The sequence below is a fragment of the Larus michahellis genome, chromosome 7 (genome assembly GCF_964199755.1).
Source record: "Larus michahellis chromosome 7, bLarMic1.1, whole genome shotgun sequence".
Classification (NCBI taxonomy): domain Eukaryota; kingdom Metazoa; phylum Chordata; class Aves; order Charadriiformes; family Laridae; genus Larus; species Larus michahellis.
Window position 1 is genome coordinate 28200124 of NC_133902.1, and position 10967 is coordinate 28211090.

The 10967-nt window shown below is 39.5% G+C and overlaps 1 pseudogene; it reads left to right on the forward strand.

Moving 5' to 3' along the window:
• LOC141745963 (aldehyde oxidase 2-like) overlaps nucleotides 1–7736 on the forward strand; it is a 41950-nt pseudogene extending 34214 nt beyond the window's left edge.
• Nucleotides 7737–10967: the final 3231 nt, after the last annotated feature.

Here is a 10967-nt window from a genome sequence, read left to right on the forward strand (position 1 = left end):
TGCAAAGTGCTGCTTTGTAGCTGGCAGTTAGCAGTGAAAACTGTAGGTAAATGAACAGAGTTATGGCCCTCAGAATGAATTTAATTAACTTCACCAAAAAAGAACTAGTACTGCTTTGAAAACAGCAGACAGATTTGGGTTTGTGGGTTGTTCAATGATGCCCAACCTTCTTTCTCCCTGGGATGCTTGCCAAATCCTTTGGAAGCATCTGGACCCTATATGAAGAGAAAATCCTAATGGCAAATGGGAAGACTGGGTAAATGTCTCTTTCTGTTTCTTACTATTAGATTATGATCAACCAGTTTGTGTAGAGTGAAAGCTGCCATTCTTTTGGAGGGAGAAGGGGCCTCCTTGTGTGTGGTAAACTGGAGGAGAGGAGGAGAGGAAACAGTGTAAAAGCAAGTGGTGCAACACAATGTCCAACTTCAGAGTCTTTGCAATGTGTCCTTTCCTAAAGACTCATTCAGAGCACAAGGGAACATAAAGCTTTTACTCAGGGTCCTTTTTCTTCAAAATGATTTTTTAAAGTTTCACTTTTAATTTTCTCTCGTTGAGCACACCTTTTGCAGATCAGAGAGGCTCACAAGCAGAGCATCAGCCTTTCAGCTACTGGCTATTTCACGTAAGGAAAACTATTAGTCTTTTTTAATTTCTTGTCATTGGAGGTGCTACTTTTTCAATAAGTTGCAGGAAGGCTAAAAATGTCCCCATTCAGCCTTCTCAAGGCCATATCAGATGCAGCACACAAACAATTGGGAAGTTGCCTGGACCAGAGACTGCAGTGTTTAGACAAGAGGAATTCTTCTCTTCAACACATACTGATTTCAGAAGCACTTGATATTCTTGGTTGGCTAGTTTGACTGTTGATGCACAGAGTCTTCTCCAAGTTCAACTACGGTAGGACACAGGAGGCCCACAAGGAATTTTGCAAACCATCATGGTTTGCAACTCTCCTGTCCTCCCAAACCATCCCACACAACATATATTTATCAGTGCTGCTACACCCTAGATTGTCTTTGACTATAGAGATCCTACAAAAATAGTTAGCTTAGAAATTTTATGATATATCCTGTTATATGATTCCTGTGGTGGTATCAACAGCGAGGACAAGGATAGGCAGAGGGGGGCTTCTTGATCAAATTCATCTAATCTGAGGGATGTTCTTATTTCTTCCAGAGGATATGTTACAAACATGAACTGGGACACAAAGAAAGGCCATGCATTCCCATATTTTCTCTTTGGCGTTGCATGTTCTGAAGTAGAAATTGACTGTTTGACAGGAGCCCACAAGGTAATGTCAAACAGTACAATGAACTGGAAGAAGTGTCGGGTGAATTTCCCACCATCATTACATTCATATGACAATTTTTTTCTTTTGCTTCTTTTGACTAAGAACGAAGACATAGTCTATTGGATGTACCCAACAAAATGCCAGCAGAACAATACATGGCTATAGTGCCCTTTACAATATCATTTGTTCATCCTGTTCTTGTGATAGAAGTCTGGTGTTAACCATAAGAATAAGAAATACTATGAAAACAGCGGAAAATAAAGGAGGTCTAATGTTTCTACCATATATGATGGCTTTGAAATTCAATTAGATGTTCTGAACATCTCCCTACAGGTCTTCAACAACAGGACCATATAATTAGTTACAGTCCCCTTTTTAACAGAGTTACATTTAAAACAGGTGAAGACAGTGTCACATATCATGACCTGTTGCAAAGGGGATTTAGCACAGGAATAGCTCTCAGCAGCATTGTATAGACACCACTGCAATGTCTTCTGGCTACTGGGGAAGCACATTTGGCTACAGTGACTGACAGATATCTAGTAGCCCATGTTGGTTGAGACTCCAAAATCACTAAGGTCTGTGAACCCACCAGGCTGGGATTTAGGAGAAGCCGCCACTGGACCTTGTATAAGGACAGCCCAGTAGACATCCTTCCCTGTCCACTCCCTGAACTGAGTCACCTGAGTTCAGGTGACTGTGCTTCCACACTCATAAAAAAGCATAGGAAGTGGCTAAATATCACTTCAAGCAATTCAGATTCTATAAAGAACAAGCAACAAAGCCATTCTTGAATTCATGATCATCCTGTTACTCATGGGATGTGCACGTCATATTCCAAGTTTCAGACAACCACCAGAAATGCATTATCTAGATAAACTCTCCATCAACACAGCCTGTCTCAAGTAGTTTTCATGTTTCAGAATAAATTTATAATACTTGTGATGATACATCTTTCATGGGTGAGACTATATATTGTTTAGGATCCCTTTGTTGTTGCGTATTTTAAATATAACTTTATAACACCTTTTATTTCTTTAACAGAACATCAGAACAGACAATGTCATGGATGCCTGTTTTAGCATAAATCCAGCTATAGATATAGGACAGGTATGAACTTACGTAGTTTTGCTTTATATTAGATGTTAGTGAACATTCCTCTTTGTGCCTAAATGATTGCTGTTATTGGTCAATTTAATAGCCACCAAAGCCTATGAGACACTATCCATTAACACTCAAGGATGATGGATTGACAATGTGCTAGTATTTGTTTTTATTTGCAGCTACAAATAATACTAGGTTAATTTTTCTACTTCTTGTTCATCTTCTGCGAAGTGATGAGAAAAGGAGATCCAACAGACTTTGTAAATGTCTTGCAGGATTAGCACCCCAAATCTCCCTATGACCTTTTCCTGTTCAATTTGCTCTACCCCGGAATTACTGATGAGGGCTAAATCTTAACCAGCTGCAGAGCACTGTTGACTTCAGCTGTGGTAGTAAATTCAAATGTAATGCAAAATCCTATTGCCATAGAACTGACCTTTCTTTAAAGGTCTGTTATATCCATAGCTTTGTACTATGAATTCAACTACCTATACCTACAGACAAACTGAATAGTGACAAACGCGGTGTCGCTCACTAATAGATTGCAAATAAGAGAGTGGCGGTGAACTCACAGTGTAAAAAGTATTTGTAATTTCTTTTCAGAATCAAAGGAAAAGCTCCTAAAAATATGACCTAAATTTTAAAGCTTCTCTTATCCTGCTTATTTATCCTACTATAGGCTCATCCTCAAATACTTGTCCTTTGCCTAAAAGATTACGTTTATTTTGCACATTCAAGAATTGCCAAATTTGCCAAATCATTCTTTCTTAGCAGTTCAATTCCATGTTCACCTTGCACCAGTGTTTACATCACCACTGTCATAGGCCAGCTGTCTACTCAGCAGTTGTTCCTTCCTACTTTAGGTTGGCCTCTTATAACCTATCAGCTATTTGTGTATGAGATGTTTTTCGCTAGAATAAATTTCATTAGCTATCTGCAAATCTTTTTAAGCAAATAACAGATTGAGCAGGCTATTTATATCATAGTCCCTGGGCAAATATCTCATCACTGGAGTTCCTGTGGGCAATAAGCTTGAAGTCAGTGGATTTGACTCAACTCTTAATTTTGCCAAAGCGAATCAGAGGTAACTGGACTGGTTACAGTGAGTGTAGCCAGGAATAAGGAAGAGTAGAACTTGAGCCAATAAAAATATTTATATAAGTCAGATGAGGACAGCTTGGTCCTATTTTGGTCTATGTTGGCTAATATCTACTTTTGGAAGGAAAGATGCCAATTCATGTGTAATCTTAGAAAGTAAGTCTAATTGTATATATGTTTTTATCTTTTAAAATGGCTGAATGAGATGTAAAAGTTTACCTTTTCTTTCTTTGTTCAGATTGAAGGGGCCTTCGTTCAGGGAGTTGGTCTTTAGAAGAAATCTACTTCTCCCCAGAAGGAAAACAACTCACTCTTGTCCCAGATACATATACAATCCCTGCCATCTGTGACATTCCTGAGCAGTTCCATGTCTATTTACTGCCAAATTCATGCAACTCAATTGCTATCTATTCTTCCAAGGTAAACATGCCAAACTTACTGCTTGCAAGCACACCAGGTGATTCTGCTGCAAAACTGTAAGTGACTGTAGGTATGGTAGACTTTCCCCCCCAAAAAACCAAAAAAATAAAAAATTCCAGTTTCAGCCATGGAACAAATTGTACTTAAATGGTGAAACACTGATGTTCTGACGTTTTTGACTAATTTTCTTCCTGTGATTTATTGGTATTACAGTAACACTTAGAAACCCTAATCCAAACTGAAACTTTTTTGTACCTACATGTTGTGCTATATCAGAAGTGAGAGTCCATCTTAAAGAGCTTAAACTTCCTAGACAGTAGAAAGGATGGAAGAAAGAAATATTATAATCCTTTTTAAAGGCAGAGAAGTCATGACACAAAAGATTAAGTGACTTTCTAGAATCTCACAGGAAACCTATAATAGGTATGGGAATAGAGCCCAGTTCTTCCATTAACCACGGCAGAGCACCATTCTTTCTGTTTTAAGGGTACATCATCCTCTGAGGAGGCACTCCATACTAGAATTGAGCACTGTTCACAGACTCAAAATAAAAAAAAAACCATAAAAAAGCACCTCAAAATGGGAACTTTGAGTGGAGTGTAGGAAGAGGAGTGGAGTTTGAAGAGGAGTGTAGGCCTCTGGCTACTAAAAGACAGAAATGACCACTGTTCCAGCCTCGAATCTAAAGCAGGTATGACAAAGTGTCCTGGTTCAACCCCAACAGGTAGCTCAGCCCCACACAACTGCTCACTCACTTGCCCCAGTGGAATGGGAGAGAGAATTGGAAGGGTAAAAGTGAGAAAACTCGTGGGCTGAGATAAAGACAGTTTAATAAATAAAGCAAAAGCTGTGTGTGCGAGCAAAGCGAAATAAGGAATGGAATTCATTCTCTACTTCCCATTAGCAGGCAGACATTTAGCCATCTCCAGGAAAACAGGGCTCCATCACGTGTAATGTTTACTTGGGAAGACAAACACCATAACTTCGAACGTCCCCCTCCTTCCTTCTTCCTCCCCCAGCTTTTATTGCTGACCATGACATCATACAGTATGGAATATCCCTTTGGTCAGTTGGGGTCGGCTGTCCCAGCTGTGTCCCCTCCCAACTCCTTGTGCACCTCCAGCTTACTTGCTGGCAGAGCAGTCTGAGAAGATGGTGTGTAAGCACTGCTCAGCAATAACTAAAACATCCCTGTGTTGTCAGAGCTGTTTTCAGCACAAATCCAAAACATAGCACCATACCAGCTACTATGAAGAAAATTAATTCTATGCCAGCCAAAACCAGTACCCAAAGGAATGGGAATTTCCAGAAGAAAATCTGGCCTTACAAAGTGTAAATGAGTAAACAAACTCTTCCACATGAAGAAAACAGATAGAGACAAAGGCCACATTTCTTATCACAATTAGACAGCACAAACTTTATCCATGCAAGAGGGGCTAAGGGGGTGGTGAGGGTGAGTGTCTGTCTGTCTTGTTTCATCATGCAGAATTAATTCCACTTGGATATAGAAAAGCTAGTTTATGTGAGAAGTCATGAATTATTTCATGGCTTTATAACTGAAGTCCCAGCAGGAAGCTCTTTTGATAGTATAGCTGTATTGTGAATTTTAAAATGATACCCATCATCCAAAACCTGGTCCTTGGATCTTTTTCTGATTTGAAAGTTCTCAGAGATGCAAGGAAAATTGTTAAATCCAAATATACTGGACTTGAACAAATACACTGAATCACACCAGCTCAGTATCTCAGATAACTACAGTGGAGATGTGCCGATTTAACTCTCTGCTACCAGTTTCTACAGCCAGTCTCTCCAGCTGCCTCTTTCCCCTGTCAGGGCATGGGGGAGGCTGGATTCTTCTTGGGCAGCTCAGTGTTCTTTGCAATAGGAGATGCAGTGGCTGCTGCACGGAAAGAAAGAGGACTGCCCCTGAACTTCACACTGAACAGCCCCTTGACTGTTGAGCGGATTCGCATGGCCTGTGATGGTGTCTTTACTGAGATGGTAAGGTTGTTTTCATTTCTTTCGTGAGCTAGCCAACTATTCAGTTCTCTTTAATCTGAATGGACTGTGCACGTAGACTAATCGGTGAGCCAAGTCTCTTTTCCTCAACATACCACAATTAGCAGAGCTTTGCACTTTATTTAATCAGTGGCGCTTTGCTCAGCTGTGTTGACAGAGTAACATGAACTGAGGAACCTGTGCTGTTTCTTCAGTGGTAATCATTCAAATTTATGTACCTCCTTTAATCTAAAAGCCCTTGAAAGCAGATGGTTCTGACATACCACTATCTTCTAATAATTTCCCTCTCACACAGATGAAACAGGTACCCACAACTGGTAGTCGGTGCCCTTTTATTGAAATTTTCCCCACATTCACTGAAGTTATTTGGATAACCATCTGCGTGCTTTGCCTCTGCTTTCTTCAAAATGAGAATGGCAAGAAAATGTACCCTCACCCTTGCAGTTCTCTGTGTCTTTCTTTCCAGAGTAATGCCTTCAGTCTGCTCTTCGTGTATCTTGCACTTCCCTCACTAGAAGGGGCTGGCAGGACAGAGCAGTAGCCTGCTGGAGAGGACTTATTTTTGTAGGAGTATGACGCAGGAGCCAACTTCCCTCCCCCATCTGTCCTGGCCAACTATGATCATGCAAGAATTTCTTCAGAAAGGAGGGCAAGATGGGAATGGTGACATTGTTTTCTGAATTAATAGCTTTAGCCACTCAACAGGTTTTCCATCGTAGTCGTCCTTTTGGCACTGTAAAAGTAGATGTATCCGCAGTAACTTAATACATTGTCACTTGCCCAAAATTTCTATTTATAAGTTGAAGAGAAAAAGAAAAAAAAGGAATACAAAAATTAAAGTAGTAAAGCATAGGAGCGATTATCAAACAGATAAACAGCAAGAGTTTAGCAGCCATTCTCCCCTCAATCCATATCCAGTCAGAAGGCAAACTGAATCAACTGTTTGGGGGCCTGGAAAATAGGAAACACCAGACCAAACTGTGTCAAGGTCCATTAATTAAAGCTTTCAACATAAAAGCTTTTCAACGCAGATCTGAGTTTGAACAACTGTATTGTATCCTAGGCTGAAAATTTGTCTATGAAAAATGACACAAGTTGGGTCAGGTGAACCTGCAGGCCCATCTGTCTTCCAGTTGTAGCCAGCTAGCAAGCCCCTGACCTCAACCTGCCTGGAGGATGGGTCTGTGAACTCCACATCCACCCCACTTCTGCTTCCTTCTGTGCAGGATATCCAACGGTCAAGTCTTTCACAGTGACAAAATTTCTCATATTAACATAAGCCATAGCCAAGATCAAGAACCTTTGTGGGCTAGGTGTTGTGCAAACATTTGGTAACAACTTAGAATTTAAATAAAGGTGAAGTTGTTATCCAGTCATCAGGAGTTGATCTATCTCCAGAAATGCCCTCAGAAATGTAGAATTTCCTTGCAAACACCATGGCCTCCATGATTTAACGTAGTCTCATTAAACCGTGTTGCATAATGGAACTTCGTATGTCAGTTTCTCTAATCTGAGCCTTTCAGGCTGTGAGCTCACCTGTGCTATGGAGATATGCACTTAATTACCTGTTCAATTACAAGTATGTCACTATTGACTAGAGGTAAATTCATTGATTTCACAACCTTTTACAACAGGAAAAAGTGGGGATTTGTGCATGCAGTGACATTTAAATGGCTTGTAATTTATGAATTACAGCAAGTTTTCTTTCCCGTTAGCAAAATGATATTGTTTTCTTTATATTTTCTTTCAGATTCCAAAAGACAAACCTGGAACCTATAAGCCATAGGCCATCAATATAGATTAATACTGCTTTCCTAAGTATCAAACAACCAGGTGACTGCTTCAGCCACTCACTGACTGAAAGCATTCCTGCAAGAAAGAAGTAGAACTGTAACACACAGAGATATATATTTATATGACTTTGTAGAACAAGATATAAGCACCAGTTCTGTTGTCCTGCCAAGTAAGAGACCTCCTATTTTGAAACATAAATTTCTTTCTAAATCAAATTGTCATCCATGCTACACTGGAATAGTTCTGGAGTTACCCAATGAACTTCAAAGAACTTGTATGCAATTTTGAAAATATTTGCAATGAAGAGATCACAAATAGTACCATTTTGCCACTTCTACATCCAGTCTGAGATTCACAACAGTTTTTATCCACTCTTTCTGTTCTTCTAGTACATGAAAATCTCAAAGATCAGAATTGGGCACTGTACAAATTAGTGATAGGCAATGTATCAATATTACAGTAGAACAGAGATTCTAAATGTACATACTGCCAAATGTTTTCTAGATACTGATATATCATTACTACCACAGCAACACTCCACTATAGCTCTTCACTTCCTGGTGGCCCATCTCAGGCCTGTTCCATACCATTAGATCTCTCTGGACTGCTATCAACTTTGACCTCTCTCAGAGCTGGAGTATAATCACTCCCATTCACTGTATTGTTAGTGCTCAGTCCTCCTCTCCTTTGCCTTACCCACAATCTTGCTCCTTCTTTCCAGCAAAATGGTGAAGTAGAACATAGCTGATGTATTCATCTGTAGGTAAGGAGAGGGCACAAGGTGAGGGAGATGGACTGGAGGTAGGAAGGGTTAAATAGCAGCACAGGTTCCCACTACCAGCTTTGAGTGAAGTTCATAACAGAGGTGAGATTTCTGGGATAGCATAGATCAGTGAGCAAAAATATAGGGGGACAGACCACCATATCTGTAAAACCTCATGGTCTTTTATCTAACACATTCATTTAGAAGTGGCGTTGCCCACTGCAACCATCAGGAGGTACGTGTAACACATGTGCAGCAGACGACTGAGATGAAAGTGGAGGGGAGCAGGGCTGAGAGGAAACAATGACAATAGAAGTTCATTATTAAAAATGGGTGTGTCAGCTCACAGTTTAACTCAGCTGTGACAAACAACATTACTGACACTCTGACAGACATTGTTTTAGAAAGGAGGTTTTAAGGTGATGCAGTGGCAGCTGTATGAATCTTGATGGATCATTTCCCCATGAGGAGAGCAGACTGAAAAGCAAGTGCAAAGGTGTTTGAGAGGGAGAAAAGGAAATGGCTGAGCTGAGCCAACACAGGTATACGTACAAATGAATATTCAACTTCCATGTTTGATAGTTCAGAGCAACAAAATTAACAGTAAGAATACATTTGACAACATCATTGTGTACCCAAAACACTAGCGAAAGAAATTACTCTAGAGATACTCAACAGGTATTGCGTTAGTTCAGATTATGTACTCATTTACAAAAACATAAATCTAGACTATTTTCATTTCTTTTTAGGTTGAGAGTACAGGCTTAAATTAACATAATATAGAAGAGAGCATGGCCTGCACACACCCTCAAATAAGTCATATTTAATCTAAATCCATAGAGGTACAACAAAATTTTATTCCTTTACAAATAAATTAATATTACAAGTAATGAGGAAATTGCTAGCTTATGTTGGTAAAATTTTCCTGTTAATTTCTATTGGTAAGTTGTGAGAGACTACAGCTAATGGGAAAAGCTCAACTGGCAATATGCTTTGCAGTTTTGTAATACCAAAGGCTTCAAGGAGCTGACAGCAGGAACTATCGTGTCTTTTGTGTTCCTTTCCTTAAAATGCAATTTTCGTAATCTGTGATTTATCTTCTCAGCTTTTTATTTAATTGTGATTTAGACAGATGCTCTCATTTTTGAATGAGTACCAAAGCAATCAGTGCCCTGGGTTTAGAATGAATAAACAAATAATTGCAGATATTAAGGTGAAAATCCTCCCTCTGAATGTGAATACCCCTTAGCGTATTTTTGAACGTGGTATTTTGGGGATTTCATTGGGCTGTTGACTGGAATTTGCTTAAATATATCTTCAATAAAACCAAACTTGTAAGACACTGTCCTGCTCTTTCGGGGAGCAAAGAGCTAAGTTGCATCTCTTTTCCTGTGTCAGCGTTGTTGCACGTTGCTATATTCAGTCTCGTAGACGTCTCCAGTTCCGTGCTGCTGGGTGAGTTTGGCAGCGTATGTTTTTTAGACAGTACTGGAAGGCCCTACACTAAATACTGGTTTTGTTTCTGCTGCTGCTATTAGACAGACGGCTCTACAGCCTGAAGACAGGGTGAGACCTGTTATTATAATTGCTAGTGAAAGAACCCGTTTTAACTGCAGTAGAGAAGGCCTGCACTTCTGGATCTACGGAACATTGCTCTATGTCACACGTAAGTAGTTTTTAACTGATAATTGGCTAGAGTACACAAAGTCTTTATACAGTGATGTCATCATCAGGATCTGAGGAAAGAAATTATTACAACTGTAATAGTAAATGTAGGACCTAATAGTGCAGCAGGTATGGTATCGATAAAGTGTGAGGTTAAAATTGTAAAGTCTCATGAGTTTTTTTAAGTTCCCCACATATGAAAAAGAGAGACCTAGTAAACACAGAAGCTCTGATAACTGATAACCAGGCTTATTTGGAGGAATGCACAAATGAAAGCACAGTCAAATGTGTCTTTTGGAACCAAGTGCTCTTTAATGCATATAGCGTATATATATTTGTACAGCACCTAACATGAAAGCGAATCAAGATGCTAATAAAGAACAGATATTCTGGGCATAACTTTAACACAGTAGTCATGTTTCTGATCCCTCTGATACACACATCCAGTAAATTGTCAAATCTGAAACTGGAATATCCAATCCATTTGAAAGTGAGAACAGAGGCTGCGTGAGCAGATTTTCTGCCAGTTACTCAATATCTAAATGAACAAGAAAAATGGCTTTGCCTAAAGCTGGTTTATGAGCCTGATTTTTCTAAGCTTAATCAATTAAGACATCAGCCCCTCTAAAACACAGTCAATTTACCTTGGCAGGAAGCTTTATAGCTCTTGGTAAAATAATCCAATGAATGGGAAAGAACATAATATATTGACTGGAATTTCCCCTTCAAAAGCTGTGCTTCTGCTGAACAAATTATTCTAAGACGAGGAGTGAAATCTTAAAACACTGAAGCCAATAGCAAAACTCCCTCTGA